Here is a 24,562-nt window from a genome sequence, read left to right as displayed (position 1 = left end):
GCGTAGGGAGGCCCGTGGGGGCACATGCCACCCCAGATTTTTGCCCTGCCCTGCACAGGCGCTGGCTTCTAATTTTCTCTGGGGGTGCTCAACCCCCACTCAGCCCAAGGCCCTGCACCCATTCCACCCCTTCCTCCAACCTCTCACCCCTACCCCACCTCTTGCTGCCCGCCTCTGCCCCTGGCCCCACTTCCATGCCACCCCTACCCCAGGGCCCCACCTCTTCTCACCCCACCTCTTTCTGTCCCCTCCTCCAAGTGTGCCCTGTCCCTGCTCCTCCCACTTCTTCCCAGCGCCTCCTGCACACCATTGAACATCTGTTCAGCTGGTACCTGCGGCCATGGGGAGAGGCAATGGCAATGGCAAACATCTGGGAGCTGCAGGAAGAGCCGCTGCTTTTGCTGCTGCCTCTTCCCAGGGAGGGAAAGCAGTGACCCCTCGGTGCAGCTCCCAGCTGTTTGCCGCTGCCTCTCCATGCGGAGCTAACACCTGGCAGCTGCAGGGAGGGACCACTAAGGGTAAGAGGAGAGGCATGTTTGGTGGGGCATGACTCAAGCTCTTGGGGGGGAACCTTTAAACTGTGCCCTCCCCACTCTCAGCAGGCACCAGTTATCTCTGGCACAAGCCCCTAGCCCAGGGGTGGGCAAACTACCACCTGTGGGCTGGATCTGGCCCATCAGGGCTTTGGATCCCACAGTCCGTGGGATTGCCATCCCCATGGCGCCGCGGGCCCTGCGCTGCTCCCAGAAGCAGCTGGCACCACATCCCTGCAGCCCCTGGAGGGGCAGAGGGCTTTGCATACTGCCCTTGCCTGTGGGTACCTCCCCCCGCAACCCCCATTGGCCAGGAACGGGGAACCACGGCCAATAGGAGCTTTGGGGGAGGTACCCACAGGCGAGGGCAGCGCACGGAGCCCTTTGCCTCCCACCCCCGAGGGGCCACAGGGACATGGTGCCGGCCACTTCCGGGCCCGAGCTGCTGCCACCTCGGAGATGCTCCAGGTAAGTGGGGCCAAGCCAGAGCCCACACCCAAACCCCTCCTGAGCCCTGCATCCCAACCCCCTGTCCTGAGCCCCCACCACACCCCTCCTGCACCCCAACCCCCTGCCTTGAGCCCCCTGCAGCGCCCCTTTTGCACCCCAACCCCTGCCCTGAGCCCCTTTCTGGACACTGCACCCCCTCACATACCCCGCACTGCCTCCCGCACCCCAGCCCCTGCCTCAGCCCTACATTCATGGTCTTGCGTGCAATTTCCTCACCCAGATGTGGCCCTTGGGCCAAAAAGTTTGCCCACTCCTGCCCTAGCCCCACAACCCTGCTGCAGGGCAGAAGCCCTGAGCTCCCCGCTCCCTGTCTGGTGTGCAGAGAATGGTGGGGGCGGGGGCATGGGGAGCTCTGTGAGCCTCCCTTTAACTGTAAAAGAGCCACATGAGGCTCAGCCATTCCTGCTCTACACACAGAACGTTCTCCACTAATCCCGCTGCTCCTTATGATCTGTTACTGCAAGCAGCTTGTCTGGAAAGAAACCAATGCCTCCTATAGCGAGTACAGACAGCAGTGGGGTCTGTGTCTCCCAGTGAGTCGCCGTGGCTGCAGGGGGTACTGGATGGTGCAGTGTGTCTGGATGCCAGGAAGGTATGTGCTCGAGGATGAGAGAGCGAGAGCAACACGTGTAGAAAGGCGTTGGAGGAGCTAAACAGATGCATGGTGGGGTTTCAGAAATCTTTTAGCTACAAGCAAAGTGGCCAATGAGCCCTATTCTGACACCACTTCTGAGTGACCCTCACAATTGAGACTTTAAACCCCAATTCCTTCTTTGGTAAGGTCTAAGGAGGGGGGGGGGGTTGTCACAGGAGCCTAAGGCAGTTAGAAGCCAAAATTCAATAGCATTAGGTACCTACTCCCTTTTAGCTCCTTTGAACATTCCAGACTAAAATCCAATGCAGCTGCCAATTGTCTTCAATTCAGGGAAGGGGAGAGACTCAAGCCTGTGCTAAAGGAGAACAGACGTGTCCATATAATAATTACATTATTTTAATTGCTCTGATATACGATAGGTTTTGCTATTGGTTTTGTTGTTTTTCATGGTTTCTGCCTCAGCCAGATTTCCAAGTGGTATCTACGAAAACAAAAGTACTCAAGACCAGGTGCAAGCTGTGATTACTTAGAACAAAAAACCAACACAATCTCAATTTTGCTGAAGCTAAGAGAAATATAACTTTTGTACGAGAAAGCAGCCCAAGGCAAACATCAGCCAACTCCCAGTATGAGCAGCAGGTCATAAAGCAAACCCAGAATCTGCACAACTGCAGAAAAACAGAGGGGAATACAACATTTGAATGAGAGATAGGGGGGAAATAACTTTTATACATGTATGACAAGAAAATCGCTGAATAAAACAAATTCAGCATCACTGCCAGCATGGATTGTTGCCCAGCAAAATACAAAACAGTGTATGTAGAATGAAAGCAAAGAAAGCCACTGATTTCCTGAACTGGAAGAAATGCAACATACAGAACAGGTGCAGGGGAGCATCTTGGGGATTTTACCAAACAGCGCTCAGGAAAGGAAAGAAAGTCAGACATAGAACTTGTCGGAACTTGATCAAACAGAATCAAGTTAGGAAAATAAAAGTAACAACTGCACAATCCCTTCCACCGATAAAGCCCAGGGGTCCACAGACCCAACATAAAGCTAGTTTTTTCTCTATGCTCTGCAAATAGTGGTTGCGTGGTATTAAAAGGGGAAAACATTGCTTGAGTCTTTGTCAGCTATTAAAATAGGCTTATGCACTAATTTCTTTCTTTTCCCCTTGGCTCCTCTTTAAGTATTGTTTTGTTGGTGTTTATTTTAAATCTTTACACATTTATAAACATGCACCCCCCTCCCAAAGGAAACAGAAAATGGGTTATTTGTATATTGCACAGAAGCCATGGTTTCTGCAGAGCTTTCTTTGCAGGGCGTTGAGCAGTGTCTTGCAATCACATAGCACCCGGATCCTGCAAATATTTACACACATGCTTAACATGGTGCACTGGGGACAGTTCCAAGCGTTACACACGTGAGCAGCTGTTTGCAAGATCAGGGCTGAGTTATGAAGCTACAATGCTATATAATAATGTCTTCAGGAATCCTTGCTAATTTGAATGAGAGTCTTCATACTGAGAAATGATCTGGAATGACAGAGCACCCAGTGGAAAGACTGTGTGTGCAATTCTGGCCATTAAATTCCAGGTGCTGTTTTGGAGAAGTGGCACAGCATGACAAAAGGATTTGGGGGATTTCAGATGAGAGAGTATATGGTAATTGATTGCAGAGTGAAGTATCTCATTTCTATAGGAGTGATTGTAGAGCTAGTTCACATTTTTTTTTAAATGCCAAAATAATTTTCACTCCACAGGTTTTAAAAGAGAAGGATTTTTCATTTATTTGATTTTTTTTGGCAAGCATTTGTACAGAAAATGTTTGTTGTGGGGTAGGTTTATTCCTATCTCCTTAGTTTTGTTTTGCCACTGAAAAGTGAATGTTTCATTGTGGAGGTTTGTGGATGATGGAGGAGGGAAATCTTGAACATTTTGGTTTTTTTCCCCCTTTTTGGGAAGAAAAAAATGCTTTGTTTGAAAGGTCTTCAGTATTCTAAATGATTTGTATTAGGAGCGCTTCTGGGGAGTTCCTCTTGGCTTGGTCTTAACAATAATAACCGAGAGATATTATATAGCACGCTTCTTCAGGAGATCTCAAAGGACTTTAGAGTGGGGAGGGGGCAGGATCATTATCCCCACTTTACAGATGGGAAAACTGAGGAACAAGGAGGTGCAGTAACTTGACTTGCCTGGAAACACCCAGCAGGCCAGGGGCTAGAATCTACATCTTCTGCTCTCTATGTGCTCAAGCACTCTGCCTCTCATGAATTCTCTGTCTGGTTAGTACTAATACTGTATGTAAAGAAGAGTAACTGTGAAACACTTTGCAATGAGGAGCTAAGTCCTGAATGGCACTGATGCTGCAAACAGATCTGTGTACATACTGCAGGCAGATATTCATATCTGGGGCATATTTTTAACTGAAATAAAACCACATTTGGTCCAGTGCAGCTATTTCCTCTGAGCTCCATAGGGCCAAAAATTGATGCAGGGTGGTTTTTTTTAATGCGCTCAGGACTAGTCTAACATCTCTCCCAATGGACTCAAGGATAAAACTCCTGGCAACTTCAGTGGGAGATGAATCAGTCTTATGATGAATGTTCTTGAAAATCCCCCCCCCTCAAAAAAAAATTAGGGGTTTTAAGACAATGCAAACCTCCCAGAGGTGGGCTGGAGTAGATTTCTTTATCTAAAACACCTCACTGCACAGTGCCAGTCATGCACACTTGTTAGCATAGTCGTGAAAGATTTCAAATCAAAGAAGAATGGTTCCTTTTTGAAACCCACAGAATAACAGCTATGGCTACATTCTCCAAATTTGCCACCAACAGGCTTTCTCACTTTTTGACCAGCGCGAATCAATAGTTTCATTGATTTAATGGATTTCTTACAGTAGCGCTCCAAAGCTCAATTAAGGACAGCGTACCATTGTGCGAGGTGCTGTACAAACACTGAGTTGTAGGTGGTCCCTCCCCTGAAGAGCTTACAATCCGAATGGACCAGATGGACACAGGGTGAAGAAGGGGTAGAATACACAAGCAGAATGCACACTGGCCTGGCAGCAAACGGTAGGTTAGTTCCATGATTTTGGATGAATTTAGTTAGAATAGGATCAGCTAAATGGAAAGAAAAGGGGAGGGAGGCAGGGCAGGGGGGAGGAAGGGCGAGAAGCGGTGGTGAAGAGGCTGTGGCCATGTCCACACTACGAGCTGGGAGCGTGAATCCTAGCTCGTGTGCACATACTCGCCCTGACTCAATAAGAGCTAGTGGGAGTATGTCTAATGCTGTCGTAAGGGGAGTGGCAGCAGAGGCTGCCTCCAGTACGTACCCAGAGAGTCCAGGGGCTGCCAGGTGTACGCTATTTGTACTTGGTCTTGGTCTCACTGAGCCAGTGTGAGTAGGTGTACGTGATCTGGGGATGGTACCCCTAGCTCCAAGCCCAGCCATAGCCTCTGAGCGATGGGAGTGGGACAGTTCAAGCAAACAGCCAATCAGCCCAGGGTGGGGCAAGTCCTGTCACCACTGTGGAAAGGTCACCCAGGGTATGTCTACACTGCGTTAAAAACCAAGGCTTGCCCACGTCAGCTGTATCAGATTTGCGGGCCTTGGGCTAAGGGGCTGTTTAATTGCAGTGCCTGAGCTCTACAACCCTGCAAAGTTGGGGAGATGGGGGATGCCAGAGCTTTGGCTGCAGCCCGTGCCAGAATATCTATACAGCAATTAAACAGCCCCTTAGCCCATGTCTGCTGGTACAGGCCAGCCATGGGTGTCCAATTGCAATGTAGACATAGCTGCAATGTCCAGAAGTCCTGGTTTTGACTGCTTCTTTCCCAAGTGGCTGGAGTCTCTGGACACAGGTCTGTCTCTGTTTTAACCTGTGGTTTCTTGAGACATGATGCAACCAGAGTTCTGTGATGATAGTGAGCAATTTATGTAACTGATTTAGCCCCCCTTTGACATTTATTCCTGATCAAATTTTGATTGTTCCAAATGTGTTGATTTTTCAAAACTGTTGGTCATCAAATATGTCCTGTGAATATATTTCAGTCTGTTGACTGCCCAGAAACTTTCTGCTGTGACTAGTACTTCAAATCATCACTGTTCGTGTTGTGTGATTGGTCAGCTGACATTGCACAGCTTCTGTTTGCTATGGGAATGGGCACACAGTACCATTTCTGCTCCTTTACTGGATCACAGTACCATGACATTTCAAGCGCCGCTACTCCTGTAACATTTCCATGTTTGTTTATGGTATTTTCTCTTTCTGCAAACATTCTTGTGAACAAAAATTCTCTTGCACTAAATTTCAGGGAGAGAATAAGTTGGTACGTGCATAGTGTGAAAGCAAATGAATGGGGTTTTATTCAAACAAACTTCTGGCCATTCTTTTTTTATCAGTACTTGCCCGGCTCAAATAACAGCTATCCAAGATTAAGCAGGCTTTTTAAAAATAGTTAAAAGTTTCTGCTTTTGCATGACTTTTATTGACATCATGCCTGCATGTGCGTGGTGGAAAGTGGCTCCAAGCCAATTACGAAGAGAGGAATATCGTACAAATCCCTTCTTTCATTGTGACCTTTTGCCTGAGAAGGTATGGTATTGATGAAATTCATTTCTCCCTAATCTGCTTGTAGGCAGCGTGATAGCTCCATGTTCAGAGGCCTTCTGCTTCAGTACCCTGACCCTGCTTTTGGGGGCAGCAAGTTCAAATCACGGCTGCAGAATCCAGCTGATTAGATGGTGGTGAACGCAGGGATTTCTACTCGACTATCTGTCGGATGGTGTCAGTGAGTTAGAGGAGCCCTCTCAGTAGGTGAGAGGAAAACAGCAAAGTATTATAACCCACAAATTAAGGCAGATACAAACACCTAGCCAGTGAGAACTTACAGTTATTGTGTTCCAGTGCTGTCTGGCTAGGACAACAGGGATGTCCGTGCTCATACTCCTAGGGGTTATTGGGATGTATCAGGTTGGGGTGGGGAAGAGATGGCACTCTTCCCAGCCCCATTCATGAGTTTGTATTGATATTCACGCTATGCTTGTGAATGCTTTCTGGGCTTCGCTTCTCCTACTGGGGCTTGTTCATGGGTTCTGCCAACCTCCTCTTTGATTGGGAAAGGAGACGAGTGGTGGTATTTCCTCAGTGCCACCAAAATGAGAGTCACTCACAGTAAATAGCGTGTCTCTGTGACTCTTCCTCTCTTGCATGAGGAACGAAATAGTTAGCAATGGTGACATTTAAATGATCATCGCTGGGTGGACAGGCCTGGTCACACCTCTCCCAGCCACTGGCACAGGCTCATCACTGTATCTGTTATGCTTAGGTCACATAGTGAAGTTCCTGCCACAAGCATAGACAGAAACTTGAAAAATGACATTCTGGAGAGCAAGATGGCCATGTCAGAGAGTGCCGGGACAGCGTCGGGATGTGTGTTGGCTCTTCCCAGGGCAGGTCTAAGATGGCATCAGTCAGCGTGGTGGGAGGGGAGGGTAATAATGGCAACACTTAACTTGTATATAGAGTTTTTCATCAGCAGATCTCAAAGCACTTTACAAAGGAGCATCACCCCCATTTCACAGATGAGTAAGAGGGTGGCTTTGGCTCCTGTACATATCCCATTTAATAGAGCTTTGTATAAACATGTAAACGATGAATGGAAGAAGAGGTACCTAATAAAGCAAAACCTGTTCTATACCAGATCATATGAAGAGGGCTCTGCCTTGGCTCAAGTCACCTCATTGCAGCTCACCAACAGGCAAATGATAGTGAACATAGGAACATAAGACCAACCAGAATAGGTCAGACCAAAGGTCCATATAGCCCTGCATCCTGTCTTCCAACAATGGCCGATGCCAGGTGCCCCAGAGGGAATGAACAAAACAAGCAATGATCAAGTGATCCATCCCCTGTTGTCCACTGCCAGCTTCTGGCAAACAGAGACTAGGAACACTCAGAGCCTGAGGTTGTGCCCCTGACCATGGCTAATAGCCATTCATGGACCTATCCTTCATGAACTTACCTAGTTCTTTTTTGAACCCCCTTATACTTTTGGCCTTTCCCCTGGCAATGAGTTCCACAGGTTGACTGTGTTGTGTTAAGAAGTTTGTTTTAAACTGGCTGCCTGTCAATTTCATTGGGTGATCCCCGCTCAGTTCTTGTATTATATGAAGGAGTAAATAGCACTTCCTTATTTACTTTCTCCACCTCTATCCTATCCCCCCTTAGTCATCTCTTTTCCGAGCTAGGAGAACCAGTCTTTTTAATCTCTCCTCATATGGAAGATGTTCCATACCTTTAATAATGTTTGTTGGTCTTCTCTGTACCTTTCCAATTCTAATATATCATTTTTGAGACAGTGTGACCGGATTTGCATGCAGTAGTCAAGCGGTGAGCATACCGGCTATTTGTATAGTGGCATTATGATATTTTCGGTATGATTATTGATCCCATTCCTAATGATTCCTAACATTCTGCTAGTTTTTTTACTTCTGCCACACGTGGAGGAGATGTTTTCAGAGAACTCTCCACAATGACTCCAAGATCTCTTTCTTGAGTGGCAACAGCTAATATAGATCCCATCATTTTGTATGCATAACTGGGATTATGTTTTCCAGTGTTCATTGAATTTCATCTGCCATTTTGTTGCCGTCACCTAGTTTTGTGAGATCTCTCAATTTAACTATATTGAGTAATTTTGTATCATGTGCAAATTTTGTTCATTCTCTGTTTACCCTTTTTTTCAAGATCATATTTGAATATCTTGAACAGCACTTATCATAGTACGGACCTCTAGGGGACACCACTATTTACCTTTCTCCATTCTGAAAACTGGACATTTATTCCTACCCTTTGTTTTCAAGTACTTTTCCTGGTACTGCAGTTAGACTTACCAGCCTGCAATTGTCAGGATTGCTTCTGGAGCCTTTAAAAAAATGTCACTTTAGCTATCCTCCAGTCATCTGGTACAGAAGCTGATTTAAATGACAGGTTTCATACCTCAGTTAGTAGTTCTGCAATTTCACATTTGAACTCTTTCTGAACTTTTGGGTGATGCTATCTGGTTGTGGGGACTTTATTACAGTTTAATTTACAGATTAATTCCTAAACCTCTTCTATTGACACCTCAATCTGGGACAGTTCCTCAGATTTGTCAACTAAAAAAAATGACTCACATGTGGGAATCTCCCTCACATCCTCTGCAGTGAAGACTGATGCAAAATATTAATTTAGCTTCTCTGCAATGGCCTTCTCCTCCTTGAGTTCTCCTTTAGCATCTCAATCATCTAGTGACCCCACTGATTGTCTGGCAGGCTTCCTGCTTCTGATGTACTTAAAAAAATTGCTGTTAGTTTTTGAGTCTTTGGCTAGCTGCTCTTCAACTTCTTTTTTGGTCCTTCCTAATTATTAAATTGTACTTGACTTGCCAGAGTTTATGCTCCTTTCTATTTTCCTCAGTAGGATTTAACTTCCAATTTAAAGGATGCTTTTTTGCCTCTAACTGTCTCATTTACTCTGTTTTTCCATGGTGGCACTTTTCTGGTCCTCTGTTTTTTAATTTCTGAAAGCTTATGCTCAAATAAATTTGTTAGGCTCTAAGGTGCCCCAAGTACTCCTGTTCTTTTTGCGGATACAGACTAACACAGCTGCTACTCTGAAACCATATTTAATCTGAGGCTCTATTATGCTGTTTTTAAAAAGTTCCCATGCAGTTTACAGGCATTTTCACTTTTAATTTCTATATTAACTAGCATCCTCATTTTTATATAATTCCCCTTTCTGAAATGTTAATGATAGTCTTATGCGCTTTTTCGGTGTACCTTCTTCCCAGTGAGGATGTTAAATTTAATTACAATATGGTCACTACTACTGAGCAATTCAGCTATATTCACTTCTTGGACAGGACCTAGTCTCCATTTTTAGGATTAAATCAAGAATTACCTTTTTCCTTGTCAGTTTCAGAACTAGTTGCTCCAAGAAGCAGCCATTCATGGTGTCAAGAAACTTTGTCTCTGCATCCTGCCCTGAGGTGACATGTACCCAGCTAATATCGTGATAGTTGACAACCCCCTCCCCCATTATTATTGAGTTTTCTAATTTTATAGCCTCTCTGATGTTCCTGAGCATGTCACAATCACCATCACCATCCTGGTCAGGTGATAGGCAGTATATCCCTACTGCTATACTCTTATTATTAGAGATTCTATGGTACAATTTGATTCATTTTACTTCTACCATATCTGACTCCGTGTTTTCTTTCACATTTTGTGCCACTGCCCCATCAGCATGACCTACTCTTTTATTCCTATATATTTTGTGCCCTGATATTACCGTATCCCATTGATTATCATCTTTCCACCAAGTTGCTGTGATGCCTATCGTATCAATATCCTCATTTAATACCAGGCACTCAAGTTTATCCATCTTAGTATTTAGACTTCTACCACTTGTGTGCAAGCACTTATAAAAGTTGTCATCTGTTAGCTGGCTGCCATTATGTGATCTATGAATGGGACTCTTTTGTATTTGACTTTTTTACTTCAGTTCCTATCTGTGCTTTATCAACTTCCATCCTCTCCTCCTTACAAGGACATAGAGAATCGCTGCTAATAGAGCCTTCTGTAAGGGTACATGGTTTGGACAGGGAGACATCCAAGTGCCAAGCCATGACTTGAAGATATAGAGGTGCTGGGAGGTACCCAATGGGAGGAAATGTGCAGTAGTTTCACCAGGGCCCCAACCGGACACATGACAAGGAGAAGAGTTTGCATCTGTTCTTCAACTTTTGTTAAAATAAATGGGAGACTGGCCTGTAACGTAGTCCAAACTGCTGAACCACTGAGACAGTGAAATACCCTTTCCACCTCATAGAGTAATCCCAAATTCATCAGTGTGCCAGCGTCTGAGAAATGCTGATGTTGTACAGGGAAGGACATATCCATTGAAGTCATTGGAGCTGTTCCTCCTTCAGTCATGGGTGAATGGTTGCAAATATTTGAATAAATGATAGGAATGTAAATATTATTACTATTTGATCAAATTGACAAAGCAATGATAACTCTGCACAGAGGTAAGACATATTCATTGTCCTAAAGAGGCCCCAGTCAAGATCAGGTCCCACTACGCTAGGTGCTGTACAAACTCATAGCAAGATACAATCCATGCACCAAACTGCTTACAATAGAAGTAAAAGCTGAGAGGAGAAACAAGGGCACAGAGAGGTGAAGAGACTTTCATAAGGTCACACAGGTTGACTGTAGAACTGACTCATATTCAAGTGGCATAACCACTATAGCACACTCTTTATTATTATCTAGCTAAGAGAAGATATTGGGCGACAAGACCAAACAAATATTGCTATGTTTTAATTTTCCTTTTTATGCGAAAGCTTCTCCAAATACTTTATATGTAAGTGTGGCACAACTTAATTTTTATAATTTCAATGGATAATATTGAAGTTCAGTCTGAGCATTTTGCTCAACTGATATTGATTTAAATTTTCACAGTTGCACAAAATTAAGGATTTTAAGCTTTTATTTTTATTGATCAAAATTTGCACAGTTTGGATAATTATGGGGGGATTAGACAATTAGGGGTTAGGCAATATTGATTTAATGACTGTAGACACCACATTTCTAAAAAATAAAGTTTCATAGACTATTAAAACACAAAACCAGCACATGTCAAAATATACAAAGTAAATATTCTTAAATCAAACTCTAATAAGTCCTCAAGCAACATTTTTCGTATTTGGAAATTGGCAACTAGGCAATATTATCAATGGAAATATTTTTTGTTGGTTTTTGAGTGTATAGGGAAACTGCCAATAAACCTGCTCTTTCCAACTCTGTTTATAAAATATGGGCCAAATGGTAAGAGATGTGGGCCACCAGTAACTTCCATGCAGAGGTTCACTTTGGTGGGAGCTGCATGTTCTTGGCGTCTATACGTACCACCCTTGATAAGTCAACTGCATGGGATTCCTGCATTTCATCAAATTGCCAGTAGTGGTAGATTATAGATCCGGAGGTTAGACCTACCAGCTGAGTAGGAACCGGGCCCTCCTGCATTCTAATCCCATGGTACTGACTTGCGGTGTGACCTTGGCCAGTTTACTTGACCTCCTTTTGTTAACTCAACACAGATAGAAAGGTGGGCAACAAGCAGGGACCTCACTGAAATCCGGGTGCTACACCTACTCCAAGTGTTCCTGTGTATATAAACTGTAACTCAAATGAGACTAATAAATTGGCATGCCGCTTGGAGCAATTTCCATTGAAGGAGAGGACTTGGCTAAAGTAACTTCATAAACCTAGATCCCTTTACACACAGGAGTAACTTTCTGCATGTTGGTACTTCCACTGAGTTCAATGGGACTACTCAAGTCCATAAAGTTACTCTCATGTGTTTTCAGGATCGGTGGGAACCCTAGTTTTGATGACGTTTGAGACCTTTTGTGAATCCTAAATGACTTACCATATATAGACTCGTTCATAAGCCGAATTTTTTTAGTAAAAAAGGGAAGCTCCAGAGATGGGGGTCGGCTTATGAACGGGGTATAGAGAGGGAGAGGTGGGACACAGTCCCTTCCCACAACAGAGGGAGCAGGGAGAGGCAGCACAGCCAGCAGAGCCAGAAGGGAAGAGACGGGGTCAGAGTCTCTCCACTTCTGGCCACGCTGCTCTCCCTCCAGCCTCCGAAGCAGCTGCAGCCGGGCCTCTCAGTCCCAACCCCCAGAGCAGGCTGTGTCCGCGCTGCCATGTCTGACGGAGCACACTGCAGCTGTGCCGCCCGGCCCAGCCCACTGGAACGTGCTGCGGCTGCGCCGCCCAGTCTGGCCCACCGGAGCAGGGTGCAGCCGCGCTGCCCAGCCTGCCGGAGCAGCTCCAGCCAGGACAGAGACATCCTCCTCTGGCCCTCCCCAGATAAGGTAGGAAGGGATGGGATGGGGAGAGTGTGTGGCGGGGGCCTGGGCTAGGGGTTGGGGGTGGTCACAGGCAGGGCTGGCTCCAGACACCAGCTAAAGAAGCAGGTGCTTGGGGTGGCCAATACCAAGAGGTGGCCCTCCGGCTGCTATTGGGGCAGCATGTCGAGATCTTTGGCAGCAATTTGGCGGCGGGTCCCTCAGTCCCTCTCGGAGTGAAGGACCTGCTGCCGAATTGCCGCCAATCACGCTGCTGTGGCTTTTTTTTTTGCTGCTTGGGGCGGCAGAAAACCTGGAGCTGGCCCTGGTCACAGGGGTTACTCCCCTGACTCCCAACTTCCCCCCCCAAAAAAATTTCCCCACCAGTTGCTGTCCTGGCCTGTCAGGGTAAGCAGTTGGTTTGCTGGGACACTTTGTTTACTTAGATTTACCTCCGTGCCTGCCGATGCTTGAGGTAAACAAACCATCTCGGCCCACCAGCTGCTTATCCTGATGGCCCGGCAGTCAAAGTTTGCTAATCTCTGAATTATAGGGTCGGCTTAAGAATGGGTTATAAAATTTTTCAATTTTTACTTATCCATATTGGGGGGGGGGGGGTCGGCTTATAAACAAACCGGCTTATGATCAAGTATATACAGTAATTTGCCAGTCTCTGTGCTCATTCTATATTTACTTGTCTTGAGCAAAATTTAGGGAAATAGGGCAAGTATGCAATGGTTCTGGATGTGGACCATAAGCCACTATGAATGAAATCAGCCAGCCAAAATCAGAACACTTTGGAGTTCTTGTTGTCAGGCAATGATTATTTGGGGGTGGGGAGGGGGAGGGAGCGAGGGGGTGTCTCTAGACAGGGTTGCATTCAGTATTCCTAAGATGAAAGAGAAATGATTGCTCCCCCCGTCCCTGCCATTTTAATGTCCTGAGTGACAGCCTGTCAGTTAAAATATACAACTAGAGGTAAGAACGCTTCATTCTCTGAACAGAAGAAAATGTTGACAACCAGCGCCCTGTAAATCCACAGATATCTGCTCTATATCTGCAGATATCTACATCTGCAGATGCGGATATCTGCGGACCATTTTTGCAGATCGCGGATGGGTGCCATATTTAAAGCCCTGCAAATCTACGATATCCTCAGATCTTTCTGTGGATCATGGATCAGCTACCGATACAAATTCTGTATCCATGGAGGGCTCTACATGAGAGGGGAAGGCAATTTGAATAAATGGAAAAAAACGCAACAGTGCAACAAAAATTGTTCTGTTCACAGACAACTACAGGGGAGCTTCCAATACCTACACAATTGAATTAGAAACAGTCCAACTGCATCACAAGGGAGTAAAATTCTGGATCTAAGTGACTGATGGAAGTTAAAGTACTGAAATCACTCTGCACTGAATTTCCAGTTCCCAGGGTATTTTAATATCTCCAAAATGATTTAGGTTTGAAATGCTATAATGCAATAAGGATTTGGCTATCCTAGTAAAGGATGTTTTGCCATATCTTTGTAAACAAAGCACCTTGAGCCACATGATAATAACTGCTCCGATTCACTTTAATCACATGTCGGGTAATGCTTTGGAAATAGAGAAACAAGAAGATGTTTTTTTTTTTTCAGATCAGCTCTGTGTGGCTCAAGCTCTGTGCAGCTCAAAAACGTGTCTCTCACCAACAAAAGTTGGCCCAATAAAAGATATCACCTTGTCTCTCTAATTTCCTGGGACCAACATGGCTACAACTACATTTCATACATCTTTGAGGCAGGGGTATAAAGTGAGCAATACCTTTAATGAATACAAAGACATGTTAATACAATAACAATAATGGATAAATGTAGATGAAATGTATACATGGGTATTGACCCAAAATTTCAAAGAATAATAGCAACCAGATCTTTTTATCAGGACTGTGTCATTCAAAGTTAATTGGAAGGAGAGAAGGCTATCATGGAATCTCATCCAAAGAACTTAGAGATGTCAGTCTGAGTTTCTAAACTTCCCGTGAATTTGGCACCTCATTTTTTCCACTTAGCCGCCTGGAGTCTTAGGCTAATAGAAAGGGAATAATAGAATGGATAGGATAATTTAGGGAGAAATTGTGTTTGAAACCATATTATCAAATAGATCACCCTCTACAGGAGAAAACAACAGAAGGGGAGTGTGACTTTAACAGTTGGGTAAAAATGAGTATTCAGAATGAGACAACTAAGGCTCGAGAAGATAATAGCTTGTCCATTGGGGCAATGTTGCCAATTAATGTTAATAGAACCACACAGAATTCTACTGTATTGTCACATTGCATGCTGAGACTATTCACATCAGTATGCCCATCCGTTATTAAAGAGGTGGACAGGGAAAGGGGGATAAAGAACGAAAGAGAACCGGGATCGAGGGCTTCCTGAAAATGACAGGCCTTTTATTTTTTAAGTAAGAAGCCTTTTTTCAGAAGCTGGCAGCCTGACAACTGAATATATGTTGTTTACGTTTTTTTGTCAAGTGCTTTCTCAGTAATGAGACTACACATTTCAAGGCAGGGTCATAATGAGTCCTTGGCTCCTCCTCCGTCAGGAAAGTGACACCAGCATTACTTACTTTTTTTTGCCCTGGTTGTTAATTTTATTACCACATATTCCTCCCAAGTGTCTATACACATCAAATTAAAAATGGAACCCTGTTCTTCTGAGTTGGAGTTTTTTATTCTGGATAAGAATCGACAATTACAGCATGGGGGTTCTGATAGATAGAAAGCTCATCATTATCTTGTGGGTTTATCTATATGTGACCAAGACCAAACATCATAGTGCCACTTCTAGGTATGGGAGAGCTCTGTAAGGGATATAGGGATTAATAAGTGCTGATTCCTTCTGACCTTCAAACATCAGAAAAGCTCTCTGCTTCTGTTTATCTCAAATTAGGATCCATGTGAGAAGTAAAAACAATAAGAAAATGGTTCACATCTTATAAGACATGTTGTCTAGACACTTTGTCTAAGCACCCACAGATCAGGCAGGGTCTGGAGTTTTCCCCAATAATAGAAACTAAAATGGCTAAGTGATTACCTACTCAAGAATCTCTCTTAATCTGCATAAGGGTAAAAGGTCTTTCTCTCTCTCAACCTAGCTGAAAAGAACTCCCAGTTGCTACATAAGGTCACACCCTGCTTTTATGTGCAAAGTGGCCCACTGTACATTGGGAGTGGATCAAGAGATAGGTGGGCAAGCCACAAATTAAGCAAACTAGAAATGTCTGGCTGTAAAATTGAAGGTCAAATTGGGTAAAGTGCCTGTAACTCCCCAGAAATCTAAACCATGTTTTCACCCCAATTATACATTGTTTTCCTTGTAAATCAAATATACCAGAGATAATTTGTTTTCCACCCCAGATTAGAAGCTGCACCTGTTTTTGCTTGTGAGTCAGATCTACATCCTTCTGTATGTGGAAAATGTCTCTTGTCCTGTTGTAAGCCTTAAGTAACAGAAAACGCTTATGTACAGCCAAAGAATGTCTGTAGGATGTCCTCCAAACTTAGAACATTTGTAAGGGATTTTGTTAATTTTCACTGGAAACAATTGTGGCGCTCTAGATGTAATAGGAATTGTTTGGCGCAAGGAAGGGGGAATGTTGAAAGATATAAACCAGGATATGACTTTGGAACATTAAGAGAAATTCCTTAAAAGGGGGCCTTGCAATTGAGAGTAGGGGCTAATAATAAAATGCAACCCTTGAAATGAATCAAACATAAAAAGCCTCCGCTAAGAAAAGGATTGAAGAAATTTGGTGTACACCATTGCCTTCTAGTGGATACTGATGGGAGCAGCAGAGAAATAGATTAAGCTGAAATCTGAGTTCTCGCTTGGAATGTGTCCAAAAGGAAGCTCTGAAACCAGCGTATACAAAACTGAAGTCACCATGTGTTCGAGAGAGTTGACTGAACCCAAGAAGAAGCTGCAGAATTCTAAGTGCAACTGACACCCACACCAGCCATGTGGAAAGGCTCTCCCCCATCCCAGGGTTAAAAGGCTGAGAAGTGGTGAAATTTCATTGAGGAGATTGTATTTCACCTTCTATTTCTTTAATATAAATACCTGTAGGTTATCTTGCTAAGGCTACACTCTGTAGTGAAACCTCGAGTAACCATATTTTAGATTTTAACTCCTTTATAAATCCAATCAAATTGGCCTGAGAGAGACTTAAAACAATAACTTTAAACAATTGCTTTTAATATTCTAAACTTGTCCCTATCCATACTAACTGCATTCTTCAAAGTGCCTTAAAGACAAGTGCATCCTTGAAAGTTTGATAAAGGTGTTCGGTACTAAAGAAATGAGAAGTGATGATCGTAAGTAAATGTAAGAAATCTTGATAATTTCCATTGTTTCTTAATATAACTGCTGTGCCTCAACTCTAGTCTTTGATAACTGCTTACAAGACTGTATTGTGTGAAGTACAAACATAGAATATTGGTTGTGTCTACACTTGAGTAATGAACTGTTGATTGGGGGGAGGGATAGCTCAAGGGTTTGAGCATCAGCCTGCTAAAACCAGGATTATGAGTTCAATTCTTAAGGGGGCCATTTAGGGATCTGAGGCAAATATATATAGATGGGGATTGGTCCTGCTTTGAGCAGGGGTTTGGACTAGATGACCTCCTGAGGTCCCTTCTAACCCTGATAGTCTACATTAACGTGGTTCTAGCTGAATTAATAAATTGTTTCTTAAGAATAAATAAATGTCCTGATCTGAGAAATACTTCTCAAGTTAAAAGTTGGCATGGAAAGAACCCATTGTTAAAATTAGTAAGCTAATGCTCCTTGGATTCAATAACAAGGGGTTATACTATTAAATTTCATTCTATATTGACTGTAACACATATCCAATTAACAAACCTTGTTTATTAGATTTCAGTTTTAAAATCTAACTGTCCCCTTGGCAAATTCATAAAAATTGACCCCTTTTCATGCTTACAGCTGTTTCCAAAACCAGAAACTAGAGTTGGTTGAAAAAAGGATTTTTTTCTCTGAGACAATTTTTATTTTTCAGAGTAAATTGGAATACTGAAATATTTTGGCTAAAACCTGAAATATTTCAATTTAGAAATGTTGGTGCAATGGTTTACGGGAGTTGTGCATGCATCATGCTTCACTCTCCTCTGTAGGCCAAGACCTCTGGTGGGACAAAATCTCCCATGATGAACCATGGTCTCGCCTCATGGTGAGGGTAAGCAGTTGCATCATGGGAGATGTAGTCTGAACAGGAAATCCAGCCTATAGAGGAAAATGGGGACATGAGTCAACCAAACTACAGGTCCCATGAGGCACTGCAGCATTATAGCGAAATTGAAAGATTTCTGATTAAAGCCCAAATATTTTGTCTTTTGGGTGTTCAGTTTTTTGATGAAAAATTGAAATTTTTTGTGATATGTAGATACTTTCTTTGGGAAATGTTAGTTTAGTTGGAAGTCCAATTTTCTGTTGAACAACAGTTTTGATGCAAAATTTTTGACCAGCCCTACTTGTTTGCCCTTGTCTACACAAGGAAATTTCTTATTTCTTTTTCAGCAGTTGTGTAGATACTCTACAACTACCAGTGATATAAACTGAGTATTCACATCTCAGTATTTTTGTCACTGTATTAGCTAATCCTGGTAAGAATGAACCCAGACTGTAGGACAACTTACACCATTGGTAGCACTGGTGCATCTGTAATGTTGCTGTGAAACAGATAAGGAGTTTCTTACTGTACTGTAGGTGCAACTTTTATGCTGTGTGACAAAGTTCCTCCTCTACCTTGGTGGGTCCTGCGCTTATTCGCAGATTTGCTCATCTCAGTGATCTTCCCCTCTGGTGGAACCCCCAGTCTGGGTCAACTCCTCCTGTGTCTGATCAGGAGTTAGGAGGTTTGGGGGGAACCCAGGACCACCATCTACTCCGGGTTCCAGCCCAGGGCACTGTGGATCGCAACTGTCTATAGTGCCTCCTGTAACAGCTGCAGGACAGCTATAACTCTCTGGGCTACTTCCCCATGGCCTCCTCCAAACACCTTCTTTATCCTCACCACAGGACCTTCCTCCCCTGGTGTCTGATAATGCTTGTAGTCCTCAGTCCTCCAGCAGTACACCCTCACCCTCACCCTCTCCCTCTCCCTCTCCCTCTCCCTCTCCCTCTCACTCTCAGCTCCTTGTGCCTCTTGCTCCCAGCTCCTCACACATGCACCTCACTGACTAACTGGGAGGCTTTTAACTGGTTCCAGCCAGCCCTTGATTGGCTTCAGGTGTCCCAATCAATGTAGCTATCTCCACTGCCTTCTAGAAAGATCTTAATTGGCCCCAGGCGACTTGATTAACTTGGAGCAACTGCCATTTGGTTACCATGGTACCAGGGATTTGTTTAGCCTGGGGCTAACATACCTGTTCCTCAGTACTTTACTGTAGCCATCTGGTCTTGCCCCATCACAGCTGATAACCTGTGTTAACAAATAATGCCCTCTTTGCTGTGATGACAAGAGGGCATTATTTTCCCCCAAAGGTAACTCAGAAACCATTATTTATGTGGTCACGCACAGACAGAGCGTCTGAAGTGCAGATCCAAAAAATATTTTGACTCCTAACATCCACTGATTTTTTCAATGGAAACTGGAAGGTTTGGGCCTGAGGGCTTCCTGGGTATTATACAGGGTGGGCACAGCATTGGTTGCTGCTCTTTTAACTCTCCCTAAAGCTAGACAGAGATAGTGTCGGATGGACCAGTTGTGGTGTTTAGACGTTGCTTGAAATTATTAGAACTGGGAGCACTGGCTGTTGGGAGTCTGAAAGGACAGGGAACAGGAAGGAGGAGGGAGGAGTTGAGGAGGCAGAGCAAGAGTTACAGAGGGGGCAGCAGCAGCTTGGTAAAGAGGTTTCCACTTTAAAAATAAAGTCCTGTTGAAGTTTGTTAGCACCTTGCCTGCTTGATACAACACCAATGCAGTCAACTGCAGATTGCACTGCCCGCTAAAAGTGCCCCAGATTGTTTTATGTAGTTGGAAGTACTTTTGCTTGGGATAAAAAGTCAGGGTCACAAGATAATTGCTCTGAATCATGTTACTTGAGGATTTGGCCCAGGATATTGCCAGTGTCATGATCTTTTCTATTTGCATACAGGTCAATTCACACCCCTAATGTGTCCTGCAATAATGGACGAACAAAGTTGCCTAGTTAGACTTCAAGTCATCACTCAGATCTCTTTTAGGTAGATAGCAGTCTATAAATCCCTGTTGGTGTTGCTGTTAAACCATCCTGAATCTCATTTCCCAATCCCAATCCATGAACAGAAATTGCATTGTGCCAAAATGGATAAAACCATGGGTGTGACACAAGTTGTTATGCTACCAACAGAACAAGCATTTAAAGAACAGTTAATTTAAAAATATTAATTCCAATAAATCAAATAACTATTAAAAATGCAGCGTTGAATATTGGGCTGCGTCTTAGAGAAATACATCTCATAGGGTAAATATTATGCAGGCAACTACCATAACCCCTGCATTTGCAGTGCAATAAGAAACAAACAGCACACACGAAACTAGCTGACCTTATCCCAATCCGAGTCCTGAAAGCACTTATGCACGTGCTTAATTTTAAGCATACATGGGACTTCAGTTCCTTAGGACACAGGAAGAAAAGCAGCTGTTGGAAAAGGCAGAGAAGGGGAGCTGGATAAGGAGGGGGAAATTTGGTTGTGTAAGAGACAAAATTATTTAGCAAAACCAAAACTCTGTCTTCCTATTATTTCCCCTCCATCTATTAGACATCACAGGCATAGGGATACTTTTGTTGTTGTTGGAGTGCTGAGGTCCCATCTATGCACCATTGTGAGTTGATGCACATTTCTGACATCAAAAAGTCCCAGCCAGCCAATTAGAATGCTGCTTTGGACAATCCCTGCCCTGTTAAACATCTGTTGTGTTCCACTCCAGAGATGACTGCATTTCACAGGAAGGTAAAGGTTCTTATTTCTTCTAAAAGATGGTTGCATACCTGACTGGCTCCAAAGACTTTTCCTACCTTAAGAGAGATGATGGTTCAAGGCCTTCCAATCATATCTGCTATCTGGGGGAAAAAAGATGCTAGGCTTCTTGTTGATAGTATCAGAGAGTTCTGCTGTGAAGGGAAAGGACTGGAGAAGTCAGAATAAACCCTGTACAGGGATGGGGACAGAAAGGTTAGCAGGAGATGCTAGAGGGAATTGAGCCAGGTCGAGCACTTGGGAGTGGAGTGGAGTGCAGGATGAAAGAAAATGCCATGACAAGGACATGGCACTATGTTGGGAACCAACCAAAAAGAACTGTTTGTAGTGGTAATGAAAATGGCCCATTTCCAGCAATTGACAAGGAGATGTGAGGAACTGTGTGTGTGTGTGAGGGGGGGTGGAGGTGGTGGAAATAAACATGGGGAAATAGTTTTACTTTGTGTAATGACCCATCCGCTTCCAGTCTTTATTCAAGTCTAATTTGATGTTGTCCAATTTGCAAATTAATTCCAATTCAGCAGTCTCTCATTGGAGTCTGTTTTTGAAGTTATTTTTTGTTGTAATATTGCGACTTTTAGGTCTTTAATTGAGTGGCCAGGGAGATTGAAGTGTTCTCCAGCTGGTTTTTGAATGTTATAATTCTTGATGTCTGATTTGTGTCCATTTATTCTTTTCCGTAGAGACTGTCTGGTTTGGCCAATGTACATGGCAGAGGGGCATTGCTGTCACGTGATGACATATATCACGTTGGTAGACGTGCAGGTGAATGAGCCCCTGATGGCATGGCTGATGTGATTAGGTCTTGTGATGGTGTCACTTGAATAGATATGTGGACAGAGTTGGCAACGGGCTTTGTTGCAAGGACAGGTTCCTGGGTTAGTGTTTTTGTTGTGTGGTGTGTGGTTGCTGGTGAGTATTTGCTTTAGGTTTGGGGGTTGTCTGCAAGGACTAGCCTGTCTCGAAAGATCTGTGAGAGTGATGAATCATCCTTTGGGATAGGTTGTAGATCCTTGATGATGTGCTGGAGATGTTTTAGTTGGGAGCTGAAGGTGACGGCTAGTGGCATTCTGTTACTTTCTTTGTTGGGCCGATTCTATAGTAGGTGCCTTCTGGGTGCTCGTCTGGCTCTGTCAATCTGTTTCTTCACTTCAGCAGGTGGATTTTGTAGTTGTAAGAACGCTTGATAGAGATTTTGTAGGTGTTTGTCTCTGTCTGAGGGGTTGGAGTAAATGTGGTTGTATCTTAGAGCTTGGCAGTAGATTTGGAGAAACACTGAAAAACCACAGAGATGGGGTGAGCCTTGACAAAAGGGCGGGAACCAGTGCCTGGAGAGAGGCCAAGTCAGAAGAAGTCAAGGAAAACAGGAAGGAGTCTGAGCGAATAAACCCAGGTAGTGTAACCCCCTCTGAAATAGTGGTAGAGGGCTATTGGAAACCCAGAGATGAGGGATGTAAGGACTACAGGGCCCAGAGTCAGGGGCAGAATACCTGATGCAAGGTCACTGGGACTCTTTGTTACCCTTGAAGGAGAGAAGGAGCATAAGTGGCCAGGCTGAAGGGCACAGACATGAGACGCAGCAGATTACAGCAGGGCCAGAGCCCAGCCATGGTGAGGTTTTCCAGCTGGTGAGTTTCAACTCCATTCTGGCTGCCAGTTCTGTCCAATATCACCCCTCCTGACATCAGGCAACATGTAGAATCTTCTCCTTAAGGTGCAAGATTTGCACCTGTTTAAAGATGTGTTTAGTCCACCGAGCCGCTGCCACAGCACAAGGCACCTGGTTTGGTCAGTTCCTTTAAGGAACATCAATGTCACCTCCAGGTGGTGTGCCAGGTGGGAAGAATATTCTTCAGTCATAGCTAATGCCTATCTTGTGATGAAGCCAACAGTCTAGCCCCATGGTTTTGACCTTCCATGCTCATCACTGGCTAACGCTCAGTCACTTCAGATGTGGAGCGATGAGATGTGCTGCTAATGACTATAGGTGGGATCTTTGTAACTCCCCCCTTTGCTGACGCGAAGGGTTAGAAGACGTAGGCTACATGTTTGGAGGGTGCACCCATTAGCAGGGTCTGCCTGGTTCCCTTGTGGATTGCACAATGCCCTCCCCTCAGCTGTTAACTTAGACCAGGGGTCTGCAACCTACAGCATGGGTGCCACCTTTGGCACGCGAGCCGATTTTTGATGGCACACAGGGCGGGCTGAGCAGCTCAGCCCACCGCCGCTCTGGGGTTCCCGCTGCTGGCCCCTTGCCAGCTGGAGTACCACTCAGCACCTGCTGCTGGCCTGGGGGAAGGAACCCCAGGCTAGCAGCGGGCTGAGACCCCAGCTGGCAAGGAGCTGGTGATGGAAACCCCAGAGCGGTGGTGGGCTGAGCTGCTCAGCCCACTGCCACTCTGGCATTCCTGCTGCTGGCCCCTTGCCAGCTGGGGTCCTCTCTGCCGCAGCCCCACTCAGCACCTGCTGCTGGCCTGGGGGAAGGAATCCCAGGCTGGCAGCAGGCTGAGACCCCAGCTGGCTGGAGCTGGCAGCTGAAACCCCAGACCAGTGGCAGGCTGAGCCGCTCAGCCCGCTGCCACTCTGGGGTGATGGCTGCTGGCCCCTTGCCAGCGGGGTCCTCTCTGCAGCCCTAGCTCACCTTGCTTCCAGTTGGAGTTTGAGCACAGGCCCCATACCAGACAGGGTCCAGGCTTCGGGCCCTGCTCAGCCCTACCAGCCGCCAGCTCCACTCACCTCAGCTGCTGATATTGGGTTCCAGCTGGTTATCAACTGATCACTCAGAAGAATGTGTGCAGCTGAAAGTGTCTAAATAGGTGCCACCAGACATTGGAAAACTCAGCAAGGAAAAGCAAGGGCAAGGATCACACTAAACTAATAAGATCTGCATTTTAATTTAATTTTAAATAAAGCTGCTGAAACATTTTGAAAACCTTGTTTACTTTACATATAACAGTAGTTTGGTTATATATTATAGACTTATAAAGAGACCTTCGAAAAAATGTTCAAATGTATTACCGGCACGTGAAGCCTTCAGTTAGAGTGTATACATGAAGACTTGGCACACCACTGCTGAAAGGTTGCCGACTCCTGACTTAGACTAACATGCATGACTTCACGGCCTATGTAAATGCAATTGCAATATAGATATAGATATAGATATTCAAATATTGAAAGCAAAATAAAAAATAATACACAGTAAGACAAAGTTTGGGTTACTTATAAAATGTTTCCAGAACAGTTTGTCCCTGTAGAATATTCTTAGAGATTAAAGATAGGAGTAGAATGGGCCAGAACAGCAGCTGGTGTAAATCAATACAGTTCAGTGGATTTACACCAGCTAAAGATTTGGTCCAATATTTCAGATGTTGTCAGGAGTTGTTGTAGGTGCTGTTAGGGGACTGATTAGTTAGAAATGAATGGATCATATTTTTAAAGGCTTTTTAGTTTTCTGGAAGTACTATAGTTTTATCGTCATGTGATGGGTTTGCTTCTCTTCTTATATATTTTACATACAGTAAATGGCTGCCTGGGGAGAGAATTTGCCTGTGTGTGAGAAAAATTTACTTTCTCCTTAATATAAATTAAGTAAAAAAGAAGAAACATTTCTTTTGTTTTCATAAGATCTCTTGGTTTGAATGAAATTCACCCTGCCATGATTCCTGTGCTACACTTAAGTTTAGAGCTGGGTGAAATTTCTCCCCTGGACCTTTATTCACTGAAAAAGGAAGATTCCACACTCTAAAATATTTCGTAGACTTGTGTCAATTTTGCTGAATTGTTCTGGTGCAGAAAACCTGAAAACCAAAAATTCCAAAAAAACCTAAATGTTTTATCCTCACATTTTTTGCACAAAACATTTTGATAGTTGATTCAAGAGGACTTTTTGTTTGGAAATATACTTCAATGTTATTGAAATTTTTTTTTAAAAGTTAAAAAACCTTGAAAACAAAACACAACATTTTGTCTGACCCAAAATAAATTTTCTTTTCTTT

The sequence above is a fragment of the Chelonoidis abingdonii genome, chromosome 5 (assembly GCF_003597395.2).
Source record: "Chelonoidis abingdonii isolate Lonesome George chromosome 5, CheloAbing_2.0, whole genome shotgun sequence".
NCBI classification, from domain to species: domain Eukaryota; kingdom Metazoa; phylum Chordata; order Testudines; family Testudinidae; genus Chelonoidis; species Chelonoidis abingdonii.
The sequence above is the reverse complement of the archived record's forward strand: the minus strand, read 5'-3'. Positions refer to the sequence as shown.